The sequence below is a fragment of the Pimephales promelas genome, chromosome 1 (genome assembly GCF_988280905.1).
Source record: "Pimephales promelas chromosome 1, fPimPro1.hap1.1, whole genome shotgun sequence".
Classification (NCBI taxonomy): domain Eukaryota; kingdom Metazoa; phylum Chordata; class Actinopteri; order Cypriniformes; family Leuciscidae; genus Pimephales; species Pimephales promelas.
Window position 1 is genome coordinate 11,828,949 of NC_142769.1, and position 23,455 is coordinate 11,852,403.

A 23,455-nucleotide genomic window follows, 5' to 3' on the forward strand; every position below is an offset into this window, starting at 1 on the left:
AATCTACACTGAAATACAGAGGGAATTCCCTCTGGAATCATTTGGACCCTGTTTTAAAGACTAAAATCACTATAAACACTTTTAAAAGAGAGCTGAAAAAATGTTAACATATAATTAAGTTTATTTTGTTAATTTGTTGTATTAACATGATTGATGTATTGATTATATTGTCTTGCTTGATCATGTAATTTTATGTCCATTTTAATGAGATTTTGGGGAAGTGGTTTTATAAGACCTCATGGTCTTCTCACTTTCTCCCGCACAGTTTTTTTTTTTCCGTTAATGGACTTGTAAAGTTGTATTTTAAATGTTATATGTGCAAATAAATAAAATCTAAAAGCTCGCGTTCTTAACGTGCGCTTTGTGGTCACGGAAAATGCGCATGAGAAACTCCCGGTTTTGCAGCAAAACGTGTGTCCTCGACGTGTGATCTGATATTTAAACGAGATTGTTTCTGTCTGCAGGTGTTTTATGCTATATTAACAGCCAGTGTCTTATTATTCGAATTAATTGAATTTATTGATCGAGTTTAGGAATTTAAAATGAAAGATGAAGCATACATTTAATAATATTGGGGGATGGATGCCCTTTAACGGTGCAGAAATTACAATATGGTGATTTAAATATCAAAGCTGATTGATCACTCATGAGAATATTGTTTCAGAATAAAAAAAATAAAATATAAAAAATGCTTTCAAATCAGTACTGATTTTTTTTCTTTTTTTTTTCTTCTTTCAAATCAGTATACTGATGTCAGGCGTTAAAAAAATAAAAAAATAAAAAATAAAAAATAAACTAAAAAAAAATGTGTTTATTGTTTCCGGTTTCCGACCGACCCTGTCAATTTATGTGCGACCCCAAATTATTTTATGAGCTTGGGGAAGAAATAATAAAAATTAAATAAATACACAAATAAAAAACTCTGAGGCGAACTATTAATTTACGTTTTTGTACATGTAACCCGGGTAATCCAGGCTACTAAAAAAATAATATGGAAGCAGAAAATAAGTAAGAAAGAAACAAAGAAATCACATATCAAATGAGGTGATGGGCTCTTTAAGAGCTAGCAGCAGAGGAAGTGCGGGAGTGCGCTAAGCCCCGCCCATCTGTACTAGCGGGCGAGTGAGATGAGGCAGCTACACGGAGCGATCTTCAAGACCCCTTCATGAGCTGATGCCAGAGTAAGAGGCGGATGAGACGGAGGCTAGTGAAACAGATCGATGCAGATGGATGGAACATCAATGTGCCACAAATGAACTTCCTTGTAGGAAATATATATAAATTCATCGCCTTGGTGAGTTAAAACCCAAGCATTAACTTGACATTTATATAAAAATGTGCTGCGGATCTGATAGAGATTCAAAACAGTGTCATATAGACTGTGCGAGCCGAAGTGGATAGCACATGGGCTAAAGCTGACGCACGTGTGAGAATGCTAATGAGCTAATGAAGTACGCTATTAAGTGTTAAAGTGTTATGTTTAATGTGTTGATTGAAGTGCATACATGTGTTTTGACGATGATATTGTTTAACTGTGGATTAATTATTGTTCTGCCTTGTGTTTTACAAGGCTGGGTTTTTTTGTGAGATTCAAGTTCTCCTGTGATGGTTCCCTGATTCGTGCTGGACGCACGAGGTGCAGATTGTAAATGGCGAGCCACCGGAACCATATTTTCTGTTGAACTGTGTTTTTTGAGCCATCAAACTGGTAGGAGAATTCTTTCTTTTACTATTGGACAAACGGGACTTGGACTCATTGAGATCATCTTGCTTCCATTTTTTCCTTTTGATTTTCCAACAAAAGACATTGATTGTAATTCTGATTCATTCTAAAAGAATCAACAGTTCTCTGAACCCATCGACCGAGTTACGAACTCTGGTTAACCGAATCTGATTGTCAAATCTTGAGTCTCTGATTCACATTGGACAGACTATTAAGTTTAAAGAGAAAGTAATTTGTTTGTAACTGAAAGTGAAATTTCTGAATTTCATTCTGTGAACTGAATCAAACTGATTGTTCATTTGATTTGATTTTGAAGTATTTGAACTACTGATTGCAATACTTTGTGTGGAAGCATTATCCATTGTTATTTACTTTTATTGTATTACAAGGAATTTGACACAGAGGTTTATTTTATTTCTTTTATTGTTTTTCATCAATATGTGAGAGTCTGGTTCAATAGAGTACGGTCCAAAACTGAGTCCACGTATCTGGAAAAAAACAAGAGTGTGAATATTGTCATTTACCATATTTGATTTGTTATCTTTGTAATCCACACATTTTATGTAAAAGTATATTTCCTCTTAATACAAAACCCAAACTGAATCATAAAGAAGTCTTTGTATTGATTGTTCACTCACCTGTTGTGCTGTCTTCCTCTCTCCAGTAGTCGCACTTTTCTTCTGATCATTTGGCCTATTGAATGTTACGCTAGTAAGACGCGCTAACCACGTGTCACACGCTACAGTTTGGTGAGCCAGCCAGGAGAGAGGACGCAGTTTCTGCTGAGGTGAATAATCAATTTAAATAGCGCATACAGTGAATCAGACAAAATGGATGTTGTAGAACGAGAAAATGTCAATGTGCAAAATGCAGTAATTGTCAGTGGCATAACACTAACTGAACTAGATGAGGCTCTTGAGGCTTATTTGCAGAAGTTTGGCTCTATTCGACAAAACGTACTAATTGATGATGCATGCTCTGAGTTTCATCATAATGCAGTAATAGAGTTCTCATCCAATTCCGCCATGTCCAACCTCAAGCCTCAGCTACCCGCAACCATCGTAAGTCCCACTGATGCGGACACAGTGTTTCATGTGCGCGCCTTGAGTAGCGTATACACCCCTACCGCTACTAGCGCCACCGCAGGATATTTGGCGAAGTTACAGGCAATAGCAAATGCCAGTGGAGAATCCCTTCAGGACGTGCTCCAACGAGAATTGAATAAGATAAGTGAGATTAGAACTCCAGTTGACGCGTCGTCCAGAACAGAGCCTGAAATAGAGCACCATCCTGGTAAATCGAGTTTTCCGACACATGCCACCAGCACTCCTCAGCATCCAGTGTGTGAATCGCTACCTCTACGGAGAACGGAATTCGCTGCGGAGACATTGACTTGCCCTTTGAAGAATGATGAACTCAAAAACCCAGTCAAGGAAGCCATGAGCGCTACATCACCGCATTGCTCAAGAGATCTCGACGACAGCACTACTGAGACGGTATCACTGAAACTCCCTATGACTGCTGTACACCCTCCAGGTATCCAGAAAGTGGTGATGGAACACATTGTAAGAACGAGTGACTCCTTGTCCCCACACAATACTCCGTTTCGCCTAAGAGCTTTCTCTGGGAGGAGCCCCCGCCCAAGCAATGAGCCTGATTTTGACACCTGGCGAGCAAGTGTTGACTACCTGTTGAACGATCCATCCCTTCCAGAGTCACACAAGACACTGAGAATTCTAGATAGCCTGTTACCACCAGCTTCCGACATCATTAAACATGTGAATCCAACAGCTCCATCGTCAGAGTGCCTTAAGCTGCTAGAGTCCGTCTATGGTTCGGTGGAGGATGGAGACGAATTATTGGCTAAGTTCATCAGCACCCTGCAAAATCCAGGTGAGAAATCATCTGCCTACCTCCACAGATTGCATGTGATCCTGAGTGCTACCATCAGACGTGAAGGTGTTGCGGAAGGTGAACGAGACCGATGTTTGTTGAAGCAGTTCTGCCGTGGCTGTTGGGACAACACCCTTATAGCTGACCTGGAGCTTGAAAAGAGGAAGGTAGACCCACCTCCTTTTGCTGAATTAGCGACACTCATTCGCACAGCTGAGGACAAACAGGCCTCTAAGGAGGAGAGAATGAGGAAGCACTTGGGTGTGAGCAAGTATCCATCAGCTCCCCTCAAACTGAGAACGGCTTCGCACCAACAGTCTGTTTACCCATTCAGCACATTTTTAGAGGATGTTGCAGAGACCTCAGATCCTAAAAATGCAGAGCAGAAGGCACCTAAGCAGAAAGGCAAAGTCCAGTGTCCTGACGTGTCGGAAGTGAGTATCTTAAGGAAAGAAATTGCCGGCCTTCAAAGGCAAATCGCCGCCATGAAAGCAGACACTAAGAAGAAAGAAGGGGCATGTACTGAGACAAATGAGTTTGAAGAGTTGAAAAGCCAGATAAAGGAGCTTAAAGTTCAGGTTGCTGCCTCTAGTACACAGACGAACCAACCTGTAAGATTCCCTCACCTCGGAAGTAGTCTCAGCAGATCGAAGTCCAGTGAAGTCAGCAGAAAGGAGAATGAAGGACCGAAGTACACTGAGATGAGATCCAATCGTCCTCGACCATGGTACTGTTTTCGCTGTGGAGATGATGGTCACCGAGCTGCTGATTGTGAGAACGCACCCAACCCACCTAGAGTTGAGGAGAAGAGGCGGAAGCTGAAGGAGAGACAAGCTGAGTGGGACTTTCAAAATGGAACCGTGACGGCGCCTTTAAACTAAAATCAGTCTCTGTCGCAGGGCGGATGGGGACTAGAAGTCAGAAACAAAGCCCTAAGCAGCAACCAGTGACTAATGTCGACACCGGAAATTCTTTGAAGCTACCAGATGGATTAATAGGAATGAGGTGCACAGCGCAAGTCCGAGTCGAAGGGAAGGAAGTAAACTGCCTGTTAGATACAGGGTCTCAGGTCACGACAATCCCTCTGTCCTTCTACAACAGTTACTTGTCGCACCACCCCCTGCAGCCATTGAATCGCCTGTTGGAAGTCGAAGGGGCAAACGGCCAGGCTGTTCCTTACCTGGGATACGTTGAATTAGCTCTGAAGTTTCCTCAAGAGTTCTTAGGAGCAGAAGCTGAAGTTCCAACATTGGCCTTAGTAGTTCCAGACCTGACACATGTGCCCCAGATCCTCATTGGCACTAACACTCTGGATGTCTTATATGCTGATTACCTGCAAGAAACTACACACAAAGCCAAGTCATGCTACCATGGATATCGAGCTGTTATAAGAATCTGTTACAACCCCTTGGCTCAAGGAGCAGCAACATGAATGGAGAGGCCATACAACGTAATCAAATTTGCACAAATTTGATATTTAATCAAAACAAGAACATTAAAGTATACCATAAAACATAAAGTTAACAAACAACATCATCAAGCCTTGGACTGGAGAGGGTGAGCAAGTCAGGACAACCAAGCAGCAAGACCAAACTCCAAGCCGCCCCAGCAGCTATCCTCCAGCTTCTTATGAGCAGCATGGTAAATCACCATCAATTCTCCACACCTGTTTCACAGCAATTAACCTGAGGACACAAAAAGTGTTACCCAGAGACACCTACTGGAAAAATAAAGTAGTACACCCCATGATCCATCACACCTCCCTCCTAAAAACAGAGGCCCTTTTACAAAAAGGTACTCTGTAAACAATACATAAAAACACATACAAAGAACAGATTTCACCAGAAACATTTTTTCCAGATTTAGAAATTCTACAAAATTATGGGTTAGACTCACCCTCTCCTTCACCACCTACCCCCTTATTTCTTCACCTCCTAATGCTCTCAGGCGCCTTGAGAACATGGAGATGAGGTGAAAGAAAGGAAAAACCCACAAAAATGTAATACAGCACTAGTTCGGTGGAGCTCGTGACAAGGTATCCGCCATAATATTATCTACCCCTCTAATATGGCGAATATCCAGGCTGTAAGACTGCAAGAATAAAGCCCAGCGAATAAGTCGTTGATTTGGACTATGCAAGGACTGCAAGAAAGATAGTGGATTGTGGTCTGTAAATACTACCAAAGAGACCGAACCACCCCCCACATAAACATCGAAATGTTGTAAAGCCCAGATCAATGCCAGTAACTCCTTTTCAATGGTTGAATAATTTCTCTGACAAAAATTAAACTTCTTAGAAAAGAAGCCAATTGGTCGATCAATGCCGTTGTCATCCTTCTGCAATAATGCAGCTCCAGCACCCAGCCCACTCGCATCCACCTTTAAATGGAAAGGACGGTTCCAACGAGGTGCCGTTAACACGGGAGCAGAACTCAGCAAAAGTTTGGCATTATCAAAAGCATTTTGACAATCTGAGGACCATTCATATTTCCGTTTGCCTTTTAACAAATCTGTTAAAGGGGCAACCACTGTTGAGAAATTTTCACAGAATTTTCGATAATACCCAATCATTCCTAGAAATCTCATTAGCTCTTTCTTCGTAGAAGGAACTGGGAAATTATCAATGGCCTGGACTTTTGCCCTAACAGGACACACTTTACCTTGTCCTACCACATTTCCCAAATAAACCACAGTGGCACGTGCAAATTCGCATTTCGCTAAATTTATCGTCAACTTTGCTGCCTCAAGACGAATAAATAAAGCGCGCAATTGGCAAAGATGTTCCTCCCATGTCTGGCTATACACCACCACATCATCTAGATAGACAGCACATCCCTCAAGCCCAGAGATTACCAAATTCATCAGGCGCTGGAATGTAGCGGGAGCGTTTCGAAGACCAAAACTCATACGTTTATAAGAATATAATCCCGAAGACGTAGTGAAAGCACAAACTTCCTGAGCACGAGAAGTTAGAGGTACCTGATAATATCCCTGAAGTAAATCAATCTTCGTAACAAACTCAGCTGACCCCACCGAATCAATGCAGTCTTCTATTCGTGGAAGTGGAAAAGAGTCAGATTTAGTAACAGAGTTCAACTTTCTATAATCGGTACAAAACCGAAAGGTTCCATCTGGTTTCGTAACTAGAAGACAAGGAGAAGCCCAACTGGAACTAGATCGTTCCGCAAGTCCATTCTCCAAAAGATACTTAACCTCTGATTCCAAAAGTTTTTGTTTTTCAGGAGACACACGATAGAATCGCTGTCGAATAGGCTGGGAGTCACCGACATCAATATCATGCTGAATCATGTCAGTGCACGAAGGTGTATCAGAAAAAAGCACTTGAAACTCTGTTATCAGATGTATTAATTCCTTCCCCTCATCTTGAGATAAATGCCCAAGCATAATCTCCAATCTCTTCAACTGTTCAGAAAGCTGTTCAAGCACAGTGTACGGTCCCGAAAATCTTGCAGCAAAAGTGGAACCAGTCATTGGAAGCATCACCAAAACCTGATCTCCCGAATTGAATTCCCTCTTTTCTGCCTTTTGATCAAACCAGGCTTTCATTTTAGATTGTGCCTTACCCAAATTTTCACGGGCTATTCTACCGGCCCTATACAACCTATATCGGAACCCGTTTACATAATCCAAAAGATTTACCGGCGGTTCAGTTTCCAACAAATCATCACACAAAAGTGCAAGCGGTCCCCTTACTTTATGTCCAAATACTAGATCATTTGGACTGAAACCCAAACTTTCTTGAGTGACCTCGCGAGCAGCAAGCATCAGCCAAGGTAGTCCCTCCTCCCAGTCTTTCATCAACTCAGTACAGTAAGTTCTCAATAACTGTTTTAGAGTTTGGTGAAAACGCTCGAGGGCACCTTGACTCTCAGGATGGTAAGCGCTGCTTTTTTGATGATCTACACGCAGCTGTTTTAAAATTTGGGCAAACATACGAGATGTGAAATTTGTTCCCCTGTCAGACTGAATAACTAGAGGAATTCCAAATATGGAAATAAATTGAGACAACGCTTTCACTACAGACTTGGTAGTAATATTTCGCAACGGATACGCAGCGGGGTATCGCGTAGTTTGGCACATTACTGTCAATATATAGATGGAACCCGTTCTAGAAGGAGGTAATGGTCCCACACAATCAATAGTTAGATGCTCAAAGGGATTTTTCACCACAGGTATAGGACACAACGGAGCGGGAGAGATCACTTCGTTCGGCTTTCCAACCAGCTGACAGACATGACAAGTTTTTATAAAAGCAGCCACATCTCGCTTTAATCTGGGCCAAAAAAAATAACGCATCACGCTGTGATAGGTTTTCTTCACTCCAAAATGACCAGCTATGTCACCGTGAGCAGTTTTCAAAACTAACTCCCGCAATCCCTTCGGTATCACTATTTGAAACACCGGTTGCCCCAGAAGCTTATCATAACACGGCGTCCATTTACGAAGTAGTAATCCGTTCTGTGTGAAATATCCACTAGCCAAACTTTTCATCTCATGTTCTGTTTTAACAGATTCAAACAATGTGTTTAGCTGCGCATCATTTTTTTGCTCTACTATCAAATCCTGTCGGGAAATAGATGGAACAAGCAAAGACAAATTCTTAGAAAGATCATTAGAAGATCCCTCTGGATCTTTATGCTCATCAATATCATTGTTCTTACTCATCGCTCGTGTTACGGCACAGGAACAGAAAACTTCAGGCAGTTCTTGCAAGCATTTGTCTGTCTCTACCGAGCAGCTCGGAGTGGTTTTAACAACGGGAAACACTTCCGTCCCCCAAATTTTTCTCCCAGCCAAATTATTTCCCAAAATCAAATCCACCCCCTCGATAGGCAAGACTGATCTTAATGCAATTTCTACCTCTCCTTTCACAATCTCCGAATCCAGTTGTACTCGATGCAAAGGAGCCGAAAAAATGTCTAATCCTATACCTTGAATTAGAACACTTTTACCCGTGTTGGTTTCGGTAGAAAACGGCAGTTTCGAATCCAATAAGAAGGATTCTGAAGATCCTGTATCACGTAATATCTTGACAGGTACCTTGCTCAAATCTTTCAAAGACACAGTCCCCATAGTTATAAACGGTTCGTATCCTGCCTGCAAAAGATCCTTCCTTCCGCAAGTCTTTATTTCTCCTGCATCTGATTTTAAACTCAATCCGGTAGTAGAGACGAGACCAACAGCTTTTGGAACCCCGGACTTGAACTTATTTCTTAATACAGGGCACTCTTTTTTCCAGTGACCCTTCTCCAAACAATACCTGCAACTCGACTCTGGATCCACTTTCCTAACATGTTCTGATTTGTTAGAACTCATCCTCACTGCATTTCCGCTGTTATTTGGCTTTTTATACAAATAGTCACTGGCGCTTTTATGAATTAGTACATATTCGTCCGCAAGAATGGCAGCCTCAGCAGCCGTTGTCACCTTATGTTCATTTACATACATCGCGACACGCTCTGGGATAATGTTTTTAAACTGCTCCAATACTATTAGATCAGAAAGCTGTTCAAATGTACTAACACACAATGATGTACGCCAACGATTAAAAAGGCTGGTCAATTCCCTTGCTACTTCAACGTGTGTTTTACGCTCATCCTTTTTCCATCCCCTAAAACGTCTCCGATACGCCTCCGGGACAAGTTCATATGCTTTTAACACCGCCTCTTTTACTACCTTATAGTTTTTCCGATTTTCAGAAGAAAGTGAGATGAAGGCTTCTTGAGCTTTACCTTCCAAAACACTTTGTAGTAAGAGCGTACATTCAGCATCGTTCCAACCCCTATCCTCAGCCAAGCCTTCGAACAGAGAAAAAAACACATCCGGATCCCGGTCATTAAATTTAGGCAAGAGTTTAATCATCTGCAGTAAACTGGTCATACGATTTCCACTCGCCCCCGCAAGTTCCTGCTCATCCAAGGAATCAACATTACCACCATAAAGCCTTCCTTGTCCGATCAATTTTAACCGTTCTGCATCCTGTTCTAATTTAGCTTCTTCCATTTTTTGTTGCATTCTAAAAGTCTCAAATTTTCGTTCTTGTTCTCGCTCTTGGATTTTCAATTTCTGCAATTCAAATTGTCTATCTAATTCACGTTCTTTATTTTGTATACTAAGGATTTCCAACTGTTGTTCAAATGTTAACTTGGTAGGCTCTAACAACGGCCGAGGTGTCGAATTTCCTGCAGGTGTCAACTCTTCGTCAGGTTGTGTCTCTGAAGTTAACATCAATATCTCCCTCAACTTCTCCTCTACAGCCTCTCGAAGAGGTTGAATCTTTGTACTTTTTGTTAAAGCTAATTCAAGATCAAAATGTTCAGCTACTTTAAATAATTGCGCTTTTGAAAGACGCTCTAATTTTCCCATCGTAGGAGCAGTTAAAAAATCCTGTAACAAGTCCATTTTTTTCTTAGTTTGTTGTTACTAAAACTTTTGAACAACCAAATAAATAGACAACTCACCAAATCCGACTGATCACACTTCCACTGCAAGAGGAAAAGCCACCCCGTATCTAACTAATACATAAACAACTAATTATCTCAACCCTAGTCTTCAGTACGTCCACATGCAGCTCAACTGCTAACCAGTCTACCCGCGTCCGACGTACCAAACACAACAAACTAAAATAAAAAAAAGCGTTAAGCGCTCTTCAGCCTAACACGGGGTTATATGGCTTATTGCAGTCTAAACCGCAACCTCCAAGCAAGTCAGTGCGACTATAAGTTGGTTTTTCTCTCTCTCCAGTCCAAAACCACTAATCAAAATAAACAAACAAAACTTTTTGTATGACACTCTCCAACTTGTTTGTCCAAAAAAAATAATCCAATCCAATTTCCTCAAACCAAATATTCTATTTAAAGAATTTACCAAACCATAATTCTAAAAGAATTAACCAATCATAATTCCACTTAAAGAATTAACCAAAACATAATCCTAATTCAAGAATTAACCAAATCAAGGACGAGCCCCCATATGTTACAACCCCTTGGCTCAAGGAGCAGCAACATGAATGGAGAGGCCATACAACGTAATCAAATTTGCACAAATTTGATATTTAATCAAAACAAGAACATTAAAGTATACCATAAAACATAAAGTTAACAAACAACATCATCAAGCCTTGGACTGGAGAGGGTGAGCAAGTCAGGACAACCAAGCAGCAAGACCAAACTCCAAGCCGCCCCAGCAGCTATCCTCCAGCTTCTTATGAGCAGCATGGTAAATCACCATCAATTCTCCACACCTGTTTCACAGCAATTAACCTGAGGACACAAAAAGTGTTACCCAGAGACACCTACTGGAAAAATAAAGTAGTACACCCCGTGATCCATCACAAATCCTAGAAGCAAGACGGCAACAAGCTGGTGTGAGTGTCTTAGGCCAAGTGAAAGTGAAAGGAGAAATGCCTGAAGTGGTTGCTGCTGGAAGCACAGTGGTTCTAAACGGCTGTGTCAATATTGTCGGGCCAGTGTCAGAGACTTGGGTAACCGTGGAGCCATCAGCATCATCGTCTTTGCCTGGCGGACTGTTAGTGGCTAGTTGTTTGCATTCCCTACCTCCAAAGCGCAACATCCAGGTTCCAGTAGTGTTGAAAAATGAGACTCAGGTTGACTTAACAATTCCTCCTAGAGCAGTATTGGCTGAAGTGCACACTGTCCAAAGTGTGATTGAGGGAGGAAACCCTGTGAATTCTCCTGTGTGTGAAGTTGTGAGACCTGCACAAGCAAAGATTGTCCCTGACTTTGGAGACTCTCCTTTATCAAGTGAATGGAGGGAAAGAATAACTGATCTAGTCAGCTCCATGTCAGATGTATTCGCACTGCACGATTTGGATTACGGTCGGACCGATAAGGTGAAACACCACATCAATCTCAGTGACAATACACCCTTTAAGCAAAGGTCTAGGCCTATCCATCCTCAAGATGTCGATGCAGTGAGAAGGCATCTCAAAGAACTCCTCGATGCAGGTGTCATTCGAGAATCGGAATCACCCTTTGCCTCTCCGATAGTAGTGGTAAAGAAGAAGAACAATGATGTACGTCTCTGCATTGACTTTAGGAAATTGAATTCACAGACCATAAAGGACGCGTACGCTCTGCCAAATTTGGAAGAAGCCTTCTCAGCTCTAACTGGCTCCAAATGGTTTTCAGTTCTCGACTTGAAATCAGGCTTCTATCAGATTGAGATGGAAGAGGCGGATAAACACAAAACGGCATTCGTCTGTCCTTTAGGCTTCTATGAATTCAACCGAATGCCACAAGGGGTCACGAATGCGCCGAGCTCATTTCAAAGACTAATGGAGCGGTGCATGGGCGATCTTAACAGGAGGGAAGTGTTGGTCTTCGTTGACGACCTCATAGTTTTCTCTAAAACTTTAGAGGAGCACGAAACCAGACTCTTGCAAGTATTGAAGCGGTTGAGAGAGTATGGACTGAAACTTTCGCCCACGAAATGCAAGTTCTTTCAGACGTCAGTCCGATATCTAGGCCATATAGTATCTCAGAACGGAGTCGAGACGGATCCGGCCAAGACTGAGGCTCTCAAGACCTGGCCAAGGCCCAGAAATCTCAAAGAACTCAAATGTTTTCTTGGGTTTGCGGGATATTACCGAAGGTTCGTTAAAGACTTCTCTAAGATCATAAGACCTCTTAATGACCTTACCATTGGATATCCCCCTCTGCAGAAAAACCAAAGGCAAGACCCAAAGAAAAGTGTGCAGTACCGGGATCCCAAGGAGCAGTTTGGGGACCGGTGGACCCATGCATGCCAGCAGGCGTTTGATAGCATCATAGAGAACCTGACTTCAGCGCCAGTCCTTGGATTTGCTGATCCCAGACTTCCGTACGTGTTGACTACTGATGCAAGTATGACAGGACTTGGGGCTGCCCTATATCAAGAGCAGGAGGGTCAAATGAGAGTTATTGCTTTTGCGAGCAGGGGCCTAACCAAGAGTGAGACAAAGTACCCTGCGCACAAATTGGAGTTCCTCGCGCTCAAGTGGGCGGTCACTCAAAAATTCAGTGACTATCTGTATGGAGGAGAGTTTGTTGTAGCAACGGACAGCAACCCGCTCACCTACATCCTAACATCTGCCAAACTTGACGCGACCAGTTATAGGTGGTTGTCCGCCCTGTCTACCTTCAATTTCAAGATCCAATATCGTGCAGGCAAACAAAACTTGGACGCTGATGGACTCTCCAGACGTCCTCATGGAAGGCAAAGAGCGCAAAAAGAGCCCAAAAAGAGCGTGAAAGAATTAAACAATTCACTCTTCACCATTTAGCGGAATCGGAGCAGCCAACAATTCTCCCAGCAGCAGTGAAAGCCCTCTGTGAGAGACACCAAGTCTATCAGAACTGTGATGATCCTGACTTGTCATGTTTCCAACCCACTGTGTTTGAGTCACTGTGTATTAATACTAATGCAGTACCACTGGAGTTCCAGCAAGAAGATACCCACGGCCTTCCGATCCTTTCCCAAATGTCTGAAGAAGAGTTGAGAGAACGTCAAAGGGCTGATCCAGAACTCAAAGAAGTCATTAAGTACCTTGAATGCGGGCAAAAATCTGAAGGAAAGCTTGTACCTGTAAAGATAGCCTTATGGCTGAGAGTGGAACAGATTGGAGTTCAGGAATGGTGTGTTATTTAAAAGGAGACAAGATCGAGGAGATGTGCTGTATCAGTTGGCGTTACCTGTGAATCTGCGGGAGACGGTCTTGACAAGCCTGCACAACGACATGGGCCATCTCGGAATTGAAAGGACTCTGGATCTGGCTAGGTCCCGTTTTTACTGGCCAAGGATGGCAATGACTGTGGAGGAGAAGATAAAGGCCTGTGAGCGTTGTGTGAGACGGAAGACCCTTCCCGAGCGTGCCGCACCCTTGGTGAACATAGCAACCAGCAGACCTCTCGAGCTAGTCTGCATAGACTACTTGTCGCTGGAGCCTGATTGCAGCAATATTAAGGATATTTTAGTGATAACTGATCACTTCACCAAGTATTCCGTGGCAATGCCCACTAGGAACCAGAAGGCTCAAACTGTGGCCAAATGCCTGTGGGATAACTTCTTCATCCACTACGGGTTTCCAGAGAAAATCCTCAGTGACCAGGGACCCGACTTTGAGTCAAAGTTGATAAAGGAACTATGTGGAATAGCAGGAATCCGTAAAGTAAGGACAACACCTTACCATCCCCGGGGCAACCCAGTTGAGCGCTTTAACAGGACGCTGCTCCAGATGCTAGGAACCCTGGATGAGAAGGGGAAGACCTGTTGGAAAGACCATGTGAAACCGTTAGTCCATGCATACAATTGCACTCGTAACGACTCGACGGGATTCTCACCTTATGAGTTAATGTTCGGGAGGCAGCCTCGGCTACCGGTTGATCTGGCCTTCGGTTTACCTGCCAAGTCGTTCCCATCTCATTCAAGTTATGTCAAAAATTTGAAAGATCGCTTGCAGGAGAGCTACAAAGTAGCAAGTGAGAACGCCTCAAAAGTGGCAAGACGCAATAAGAGGAGATTCGACGAGCGAGTGGTCGCCTCATCCCTTGAAATTGGAGATCGGGTCCTGGTAAGAAACGTCAAGTTGAGGGGAAAGCATAAGTTGGCAGATAAGTGGGAGAAAGAGGTATACATTGTGATCGAGAAAGCCGTTGACTTGCCAGTCTATACCGTTCAATCAGAGGGCAAAGATGGGCCGCTTCGCACATTGCACCGAGATTTGCTATTACCCTGTGGATACTTGCGAGAAAACACACCTGAGGAACCAGTAAGACCAAAGATACCCCGGAAGCCTAGAACTCGAGCAAACCCTGGTACAGAAGATCCCGAAAGTGTGACTGAGGACTCTGAATCAGAAAATGATTGTATGGATTATTATGCACCCAGGCACTTGCAAAGTGTTGGAAACAGAATTCTCTCCAATTCCAGACCTCAAAAGCAGTCAATTGGTGGAGAGACGGCAGAAGCTTCTCCTGAAATGAGAACTGTGATTAATACAGACCCTGAGCAACCTACTCCAGTGAAATTGCAAGTGAGCTTGCCTAACCTACCTGACGCTGGGGAGGGAATTCCACTGGATGAACCTGAGAGAGAGGATGTGCGGGTGATGGATCCCGTAACAGCAGATATGTTGAGTGACTTACCTGTTAGAGATGACCCAGGACTGGTAGAGCAGAGAAAGGAGTCAGATGAGTCGGCACCTAAGATCTCCACGGAGGATAATAGGACTGATGTCCTGCCGCAAGACATTGTAGACGATCGGGCAAACCCTCAGAGCGATCAGGCAGTAGTTGACCAGGCTGGAGAAAGTATCCTAAGGCGTTCGCAGAGACTCCATGAGCCACCAAAAAGGCTACAGTACCCTCAATTAGGGAATCCCCTTTCCTTGGTCATGCAAGGCGTAAAAAAAAAAATTGTTTGTTTCCGGTTTCCGACCGACCCTGTCAATTTATGTGCGACCCAAAATTATTTTATGAGCTTGGGGAAGAAATAATAAAAATTAAATAAATACACAAATAAAAAACTCTGAGGCGAACTATTAATTTACGTTTTTGTACAGCTCCGTCTTTTTATAGCACTCGATGTAAGATGCATCGTGTCCTCCAGCAATCTATTAACAAACGAGGCAGATATCGTTCGTCAAACTGAACTATAATACATATTATACAAGTCTTTTTTTGTAATTTAGGATATTTTTATTCATATTCGCACACATACAAATACATGCATTCATAGGCATGCACACACCACATACTAATACCTCCATCCGCCTAGTTTTATTAAAAAATCATCCTATCATGATCCAATCATGATCCCAATCCCATCTTCTGCTGTCTAGCACTTCTTTCGCCATGTATTTGTTCGTTTCTTTCATTATTTTATGCAATCCAAAACACTCAAACCTGCCGCGGTTCGTATCTCTAGAGCCCGTCTAACTTGTCCGCTTTTCCGGGACAAATGGATTTTTGAAGGACAAGTAAAAGAGAATTTTACTCGCCCCAACGGACAAGTAGACTGATTAGAACATCAATAACAAACAAAAAAATAACTAGGGAATCACTAAACCGAGAGAATGATTCTGATTTTATTACATTTATTGCAAGTTGCGATCGATTGTGGATAATAAATGTAGCAGGCCTACTGTATTACTGATGGTAAGGTTGCGCTGTTGACGCTCGCGCAGAGAAATCTACACACATGAGCCGAGCGCGCACACACACAGTTAACAACATACTGCCTATAAAAAATCTAAATGTGGAGTTTTTATATTTTAACATATGTTAAGCACTAAGCAGCCTCAATTATTTTTCCTGAATACCATCACGATTGAAAAAGTGACATTGATTTCCTACAACAGTTCAATAAACAGTCAAGATTAAGTCACTTACTGTTTATAAGCAATATTGGGTGTTTTTGTTCCATTTCAGCAGCGAAAATAGTTCCAAAGAAAAGTCACAGCAGAACCACGACGCATCTCACAGGAACTCATCCTGTTTTTACTGAAGGATTCAGCATTTTGAACGAATCGGTTGAGTCAAGGATTCAATGACCCATTCATAAACATCAACATCTTTCTCATTCTTGAATGAATCAACCGTTTGAACGAATCGTTTGAATTAATGAATCAATAACTCACTCATTTATACGGCCGCCTGCCGCCACCTATTGGCAGTTTAGTGTTATGTTTATAAGTAGCCTAGTATAATTCTTTCCAATATTTCTTATTTGCACATTTAAATCAATTTCATAACATTATTTTATGAAATTGTAATTTTTCAGTGTAAATGATTTAATTTCATCAGCCCCACCTAGGGTAACAGTATATGCTTCATCTTTCATTTTAAATTCCTAAATTTGATCAATAAATTCAATTATTTAGAATAATAAGACACTATAGGGCATTTAATAATATTGGTGGAGGGGATGCCCTTAAAGGTGCAGATATTACAATTTGCCTTTTTAAATATCAAAGCTGATTGAACACTGATGAGAATATTGCTTCAGAATAAAAAATAAATAAATTTAAAAAATCCGGACAAGCAACTTTTTTACTCGGACAAGTGATTGACAGATTTACTTACTTGTCCAGAGGACAAGCACGTGAAAAGGCTTAAGGGGATAGTTCACTTTGAAATAAATTTTTATGTTTTAGCTTAACTCAAGTGCATCCAAGATGTAGGTGTCTTTGTTTCCACAGTAGTTTCAATTTTGATATTTTTACGTTTGACTATCCCTTTAATGTCGAGTCCTGAATAATTTCCTACCCATCCCTTGCTGCCACTGAAAAAAAAAAAAAAAAAAAAAAAAAAAAAAAATTCCCTACCGACCCATGACCTCAACTGACAACCAACCGGAACCAAACTTTTTTTTTTTTTAGGCCCAATCTTTACTGCGGGGACTCAGTACAGCGTTCACAGCATCACTGGAGGAGTCTGACTGTCTTTGGGAAACCCCTCAAGGAATAAAAGCTGGATCTCCCTCTGCTGTAATTGCACAGCCCGGACGATGCAGTGGGACCTGCATATCTTCAAGGCGGGGAGAGTGTAACCCGGGTAATCCAGGCTACTAAAAAAATAATATGGAAGCAGAAAATAAGTAAGAAAGAAACAAAGAAATCACATATCAAATGAGGTGATGGGCTCTTTAAGAGCTAGCAGCAGAGGAAGTGCGGGAGTGCGCTAAGCCCCGCCCATCTGTACTAGCGGGCGAGTGAGATGAGGCAGCTACACGGAGCGATCTTCAAGACCCCTTCATGAGCTGATGCCAGAGTAAGACGCGGATGAGACGGAGGCTAGTGAAACAGATCGATGCAGATGGATGGAACATCAATGTGCCACAAATGAACTTCCTTGTAGGAAATATATATAAATTCATCGCCTTGGTGAGTTAAAACCCAAGCATTAACTTGACATTTATATAAAAATGTGCTGCGGATCTGATAGAGATTCAAAACAGTGTCATATAGACTGTGCGAGCCGAAGTGGATAGCACATGGGCTAAAGCTGACGCACGTGTGAGAATGCTAATGAGCTAATGAAGTACGCTATTAAGTGTTAAAGTGTTATGTTTAATGTGTTGATTGAAGTGCATACATGTGTTTTGACGATGATATTGTTTAACTGTGGATTAATTATTGTTCTGCCTTGTGTTTTACAAGGCTGGGTTTTTTTGTGAGATTCAAGTTCTCCTGTGATGGTTCCCTGATTCGTGCTGGACGCACGAGGTGCAGATTGTAAATGGCGAGCCACCGGAACCATATTTTCTGTTGAACTGTGTTTTTTGAGCCATCAAACTGGTAGGAGAATTCTTTCTTTTACTATTGGACAAACGGGACTTGGACTCATTGAGATCATCTTGCTTCCATTTTTTCCTTTTGATTTTCCAACAAAAGACATTGATTGTAATTCTGATTCATTCTAAAAGAATCAACAGTTCTCTGAACCCATCGACCGAGTTACGAACTCTGGTTAACCGAATCTGATTGTCAAATCTTGAGTCTCTGATTCACATTGGACAGACTATTAAAGGGTTAGTTCACCCAAAAATGAAAATTCTGTCAGTATTTACTCACCCTCATGTTGTTCCAACCCCGTAAGACCTTCGTTCATCTTCGGATCACAAATTAAGATATTTAGGATATTAAAATCGCTCCTGCATACAGTCCATAGGCTTCTTGAGGGACTGGCTCTTGCTGTCCTCGAAAAGTAATTGAAGACATCGTTAAAATAGTCCAAGTGACTACAGGGGCTCAATCTTAAGTTTATCAAACGACGAGAACACTTTTGTGCGCAAAAAAACAACAAAAATAACGACTTTATTTCAACTATTCACTTCCTTCTCCATAAGCCTATAGTCCGTTAACGTAGTGTGATTGCGTAGAGCTACGTCACACGTAGGCTCACTATTGGTCGACGCTGGTCATGTGTGTGTGATGCGTGTGACGTACAATAACAGAAGCTTACGCTATTAAACTAGTTAGCTGACTCGCGCAGAGGGAGAAATAAACGAATAGTTGAAATAAAGTCGTTATTTTTGTTGTTTTTTTGCGCACAAAAGTGTTCTCGTCGTTTGATAAACTTAAGATTGAGCCCCTGTAGTCACTTGGACTATTTTAACGATGTCTTTTATGACTTTTCGGGGACGGCAAGAGCCAGTCCCTCAAGAAGCCTATGGACTGTATGCAGGAGCGATTTTAATATCTTAAATATCTTAATTCGTTTTCCGAAGATGAACGAAGGTCTTACGGGGTTGGAACAACATGAGGGTGAGTAAATACTGACAGAATTTTCATTTTTGGGTGAACTAACCCTTTAAGTTTAAAGAGAAAGTAATTTGTTTGTAACTGAAAGTGAAATTTCTGAATTTCATTCTGTGAACTGAATCAAACTGATTGTTCATTTGATTTGATTTTGAAGTATTTGAACTACTGATTGCAATACTTTGTGTGGAAGCATTATCCATTGTTATTTACTTGTATTGTATTACAAGGAATTTGACACAGAGGTTTATTTTATTTCTTTTATTGTTTTTCATCAATATGTGCGAGTCTGGTTCAATAGAGTACTGTCCAAAACTGAGTCCACGTATCTGGAAAAAAAACAAGAGTGTGAATATTGTCATTTACCATATTTGATTTGTTATCTTTGTAATCCACACATTTTATGTAAAAGTATATTTCCTCTTAATACAAAACCCAAACTGAATCATAAAGAAGTCTTTGTATTGATTGTTCACTCACCTGTTGTGCTGTCTTCCTCTCTCCAGTAGTCGCACTTTTCTTCTGATCATTTGGCCTATTGAATGTTACGCTAGTAAGACGCGCTAACCACGTGTCACACGCTACACACAGTTAACAACATACTCTGCCTATAAAAAATCTAAATGTGGAGTTTTTATATTTTAACATACACTCACCAGCCACTTAATTAGGTACACCTGTCCAACTGCTGGTTAACACTTAATTTCTAAGCAGCCAATCACATGGCGGCAACTCAGTGCATTTAGGCATGTAGACATGGTCAAGACAATCTCCTGCAGTTCAAACCGAGCATCAGTATGGGGAAGAAAGGTGATTTGAGTGACATTGAACGTGGCATGATTGTTGGTGCCAGAAGGGCTGGTCTGAGTATTTCAGAAACTGCTAATCTACTGGGATTTTCACGCACAACCATCTCTAGGGTTTACAGAGAATGGTCCAAAAAAGAAAAAACATCCAGTGAGCGGCAGTTCTGTGGGCGGAAATGCCTTGTTGATGCCAGAGGTCAGAGGAGAATGGCCAGACTGGTTCGAGCTGATAGAAGGGCAACAGTGACTCAAATAACCACCCGTTACAACCAAGGTGGGCAGAAGAGCATCTCTGAACGCACAGTATGTCGAACTTTGAGGCAGATGGGCTACAGCAGCAGAAGACCACACCGGGTGCCACTCCTTTCAGCTAAGAACAGGAAACTGAGTCTACAATTTGCACAAGCTCATCGAAATTAGACAATAGAAGATTGGAAAAACGTTGCCTGGTCTGATGAGTCTCGATTTCTGCTGCGACATTCGGATGGTAGGGTCAGAATTTGGCGTCTACAACATGAAAGCATGGATCCATCCTGCCTTGTATCAACGGTTCAGGCTGGTGGTGGTGGTGTCATGGTGTGGGGAATATTTTCTTGGCACTCTTTGGGCCCCTTGGTACCAATTGAGCATCGTTGCAACGCCACAGCCTACCTGAGTATTGTTGCTGACCATGTCCATCCCTTTATGACCACAATGTACCCAACTTCTGATGGCTACTTTCAGCAGGATAATGCGCCATGTCATAAAGCTGGAATCATCTCAGACTGGTTTCTTGAACATGACAATGTGTTCGCTGTACTCAAATGGCCTCCACAGTCACCAGATCTCAATCCAATAGCATCTTTGGGATGTGGTGAAACGGGAAATTCGCATCATGGATGTGCAGCCAACAAATCTGCGGCAACTGTGTGATGCCATCATGTCAATATGGACCAAACTCCCTGAGGAATGCTTCCAGCACCTTGTTGAATCTATGCCACGAAGAATTGAGGCAGTTCTGAAGGCAAAAGGGGGTCCAACCCGTTACTAGCATGGGGTACCTAATAAAGTGGCCGGTGAGTGTATGTTAAGCACTAAGCAGCCTCAATTATTTTTCCTGAATACCATCACGATTGAAAAAGTGACATTGATTTCCTACAACAGTTCAATAAACAGTTAAGATTAAGTCACTTACTGTTTATAAGCAATATTGGGTGTTTTTGTTCCATTTCAGCAGCGAAAATAGTTCCAAAGAAAAGTCACAGCAGAACCACGAAGCATCTCACAGGAACTCATCCTGTTTTCATTACTGAATGATTCAGCATTTTGAACGAATCGGTTGAGTCAAGGATTCAATGACCCATTCATAAACATCAACTGTCTCATTCTTGAATGAATCAACCGTTTGAACGAAACGTTTGAATTAATGAATCAATAACTCACTCATTTATACGGCCGCCTGCCGCCACCTATTGGCAGTTTAGTGTTATGTTTATAAGTAGCCTAGTATAATTCTTTTCAATATTTCTTATTTGCACATTTAAATCAATTTCATAACATTATTTTATGAAATTGTAATTTTTCAGTGTAAATGATTTAATTTCATCAGCCCTACCTAGGGTAACAGTATGCTTCATCTTTCATTTTAAATTCCTAAATTTGATCAATAAATTCAATTATTTAGAATAATAAGACACTATAGGGCATTTAATAATATTGGTGGATGGGGATGCCCTTAAAGGTGCATATATTACAATTTGCCTTTTTAAATATCAAAGCTGATTGAACACTGATGAGAATATTGCTTCAGAATAAAAAAATAAATACATTTTAAAAATCCGGACAAGCAACTTTTTTACTCGGACAAGTGATTGACAGATTTACTTACTTGTCCGGAGGACAAGCACGTGAAAAGGCTTAAGGGGATAGTTTACTTTCAAATTAATTTTTGATATGTTTTAGCTTAACTCAAGGGCATCCAAGATGTAGGTGTCTTTGTTTCCACAGTAGTTTCAATTTTGATATTTTTAGGTTTGACTATCCCTTTAATGTCGAGCCCTGAATAATTTCCTACCCATCCCTTGCTGCCACTGAAAAAAAAAAAAAAAAATTACCTACCGACCCATGACCTCAACTGACAACCAACCGGAACCAATTTTTTTTTTTAGGCCTCGTACACCAAACGTCTGTACTCTGTATTGAGCTGCTTCATGTCAATCACTGTATGCTGTATGCTTTCGAATCAGTACTGTGATGTCATACACCAATCGTCTGTACTCTGTACTGAGCTGCTTCATGTCAATCACTGTATGATGTATGCTTTCGAATCAGTACTGTGATGTCATACAATCGTCTGTACTCTGTACTGAGCTGCTTCATGTCAATCACTGCATGCTGTATGCTTTCGAATCAGTACTATGACGTCATACACCAATCGTCTGTACTCTGTAACAGGCGCGGATTTATGGGCGGCCAGATTGACAGGTGGCCCACCCAAACAGATTATTAAAAACAATTTAAAATTTTAATTTTCATAATAATAATGAATTAAGTTTGGCCTTACGGCCCCCCAACACTTTATATGATATGACAAGCGCTGAGCGCGTCCATCTCTGGCTCAGCGCCAGCGAGCGCACAGTTTGAATCTGGCAGTGATGTCATGTCACTGTACATATTTTGTCCAGACTTCGACACCCTTGCAAGGAGAGTAGACGAGGCTCATTGTTCACATGAACACCATGACTTGGTAAGACAAAGAATAGGGCCCGTTCACAGATCGCTTCTTTTGCGCACTCAAGTTTGTCATTTCAAATGTACGTTCTCATAATGGAAGCAACGTTGTCGCGCGGTCAGGCGTCTGATTGACTCGTCAAACGCGTGCGTTTCGACAGCCAAGGGACGCGCGATTTGCCATAAAATATAACATCTTGACCATATTTAATGTTAACATATATTGCATAAATATTTGTATGTGTGAATATGACAAATATTATGCCCAGAGCTTTCAATCATTTTTTCATGTATTCTTCGGATGTTCATGCCTATTCCAGGCGTTGTAAAGATTTGTATCTTGCCTTTTGTAGAACTACAGCTAATCAATCTACACTGAAATACAGAGGGAATTCCCTCTGGAATCATTTGGACCCTGTTTTAAAGACTAAAATCACTATAAACACTTTTAAAAGAGAGCTGAAAAAATGTTAACATATAATTAAGTTTATTTTGTTAATTTGTTGTATTAACATGATTGATGTATTGATTATATTGTCTTGCTTGATCATGTAATTTTATGTCCATTTTAATGAGATTTTGGGGAAGTGGTTTTATAAGACCTCATGGTCTTCTCACTTTCTCCCGCACAGTTTTTTTTTTTCCGTTAATGGACTTGTAAAGTTGTATTTTAAATGTTATATGTGCAAATAAATAAAATCTAAAAGCTCGCGTTCTTAACGTGCGCTTTGTGGTCACGGAAAATGCGCATGAGAAACTCCCGGTTTTGCAGCAAAACGTGTGTCCTCGACGTGTGATCTGATATTTAAACGAGATTGTTTCTGTCTGCAGGTGTTTTATGCTATATTAACAGCCAGTGTCTTATTATTCGAATTAATTGAATTTATTGATCGAGTTTAGGAATTTAAAATGAAAGATGAAGCATACATTTAATAATATTGGGGGATGGATGCCCTTTAACGGTGCAGAAATTACAATATGGTGATTTAAATATCAAAGCTGATTGATCACTCATGAGAATATTGTTTCAGAATAAAAAAAATA

The 23,455-nt window shown here is 41.3% G+C and overlaps 1 long non-coding RNA gene across 1 annotated transcript; it reads left to right on the plus strand.

The window, feature by feature from the left end:
* Positions 1-966: 966 nt before the first annotated feature.
* LOC148998347 (uncharacterized) lies at positions 967-18,197 on the plus strand. The gene is made up of 4 exons (XR_016150095.1): positions 967-1,294; positions 1,571-2,510; positions 17,016-17,519; positions 17,796-18,197. It is a non-coding gene; the product is annotated as an uncharacterized LOC148998347 (long non-coding RNA).
* The last annotated feature ends 5,258 nt before the right edge of the window (positions 18,198-23,455 follow it).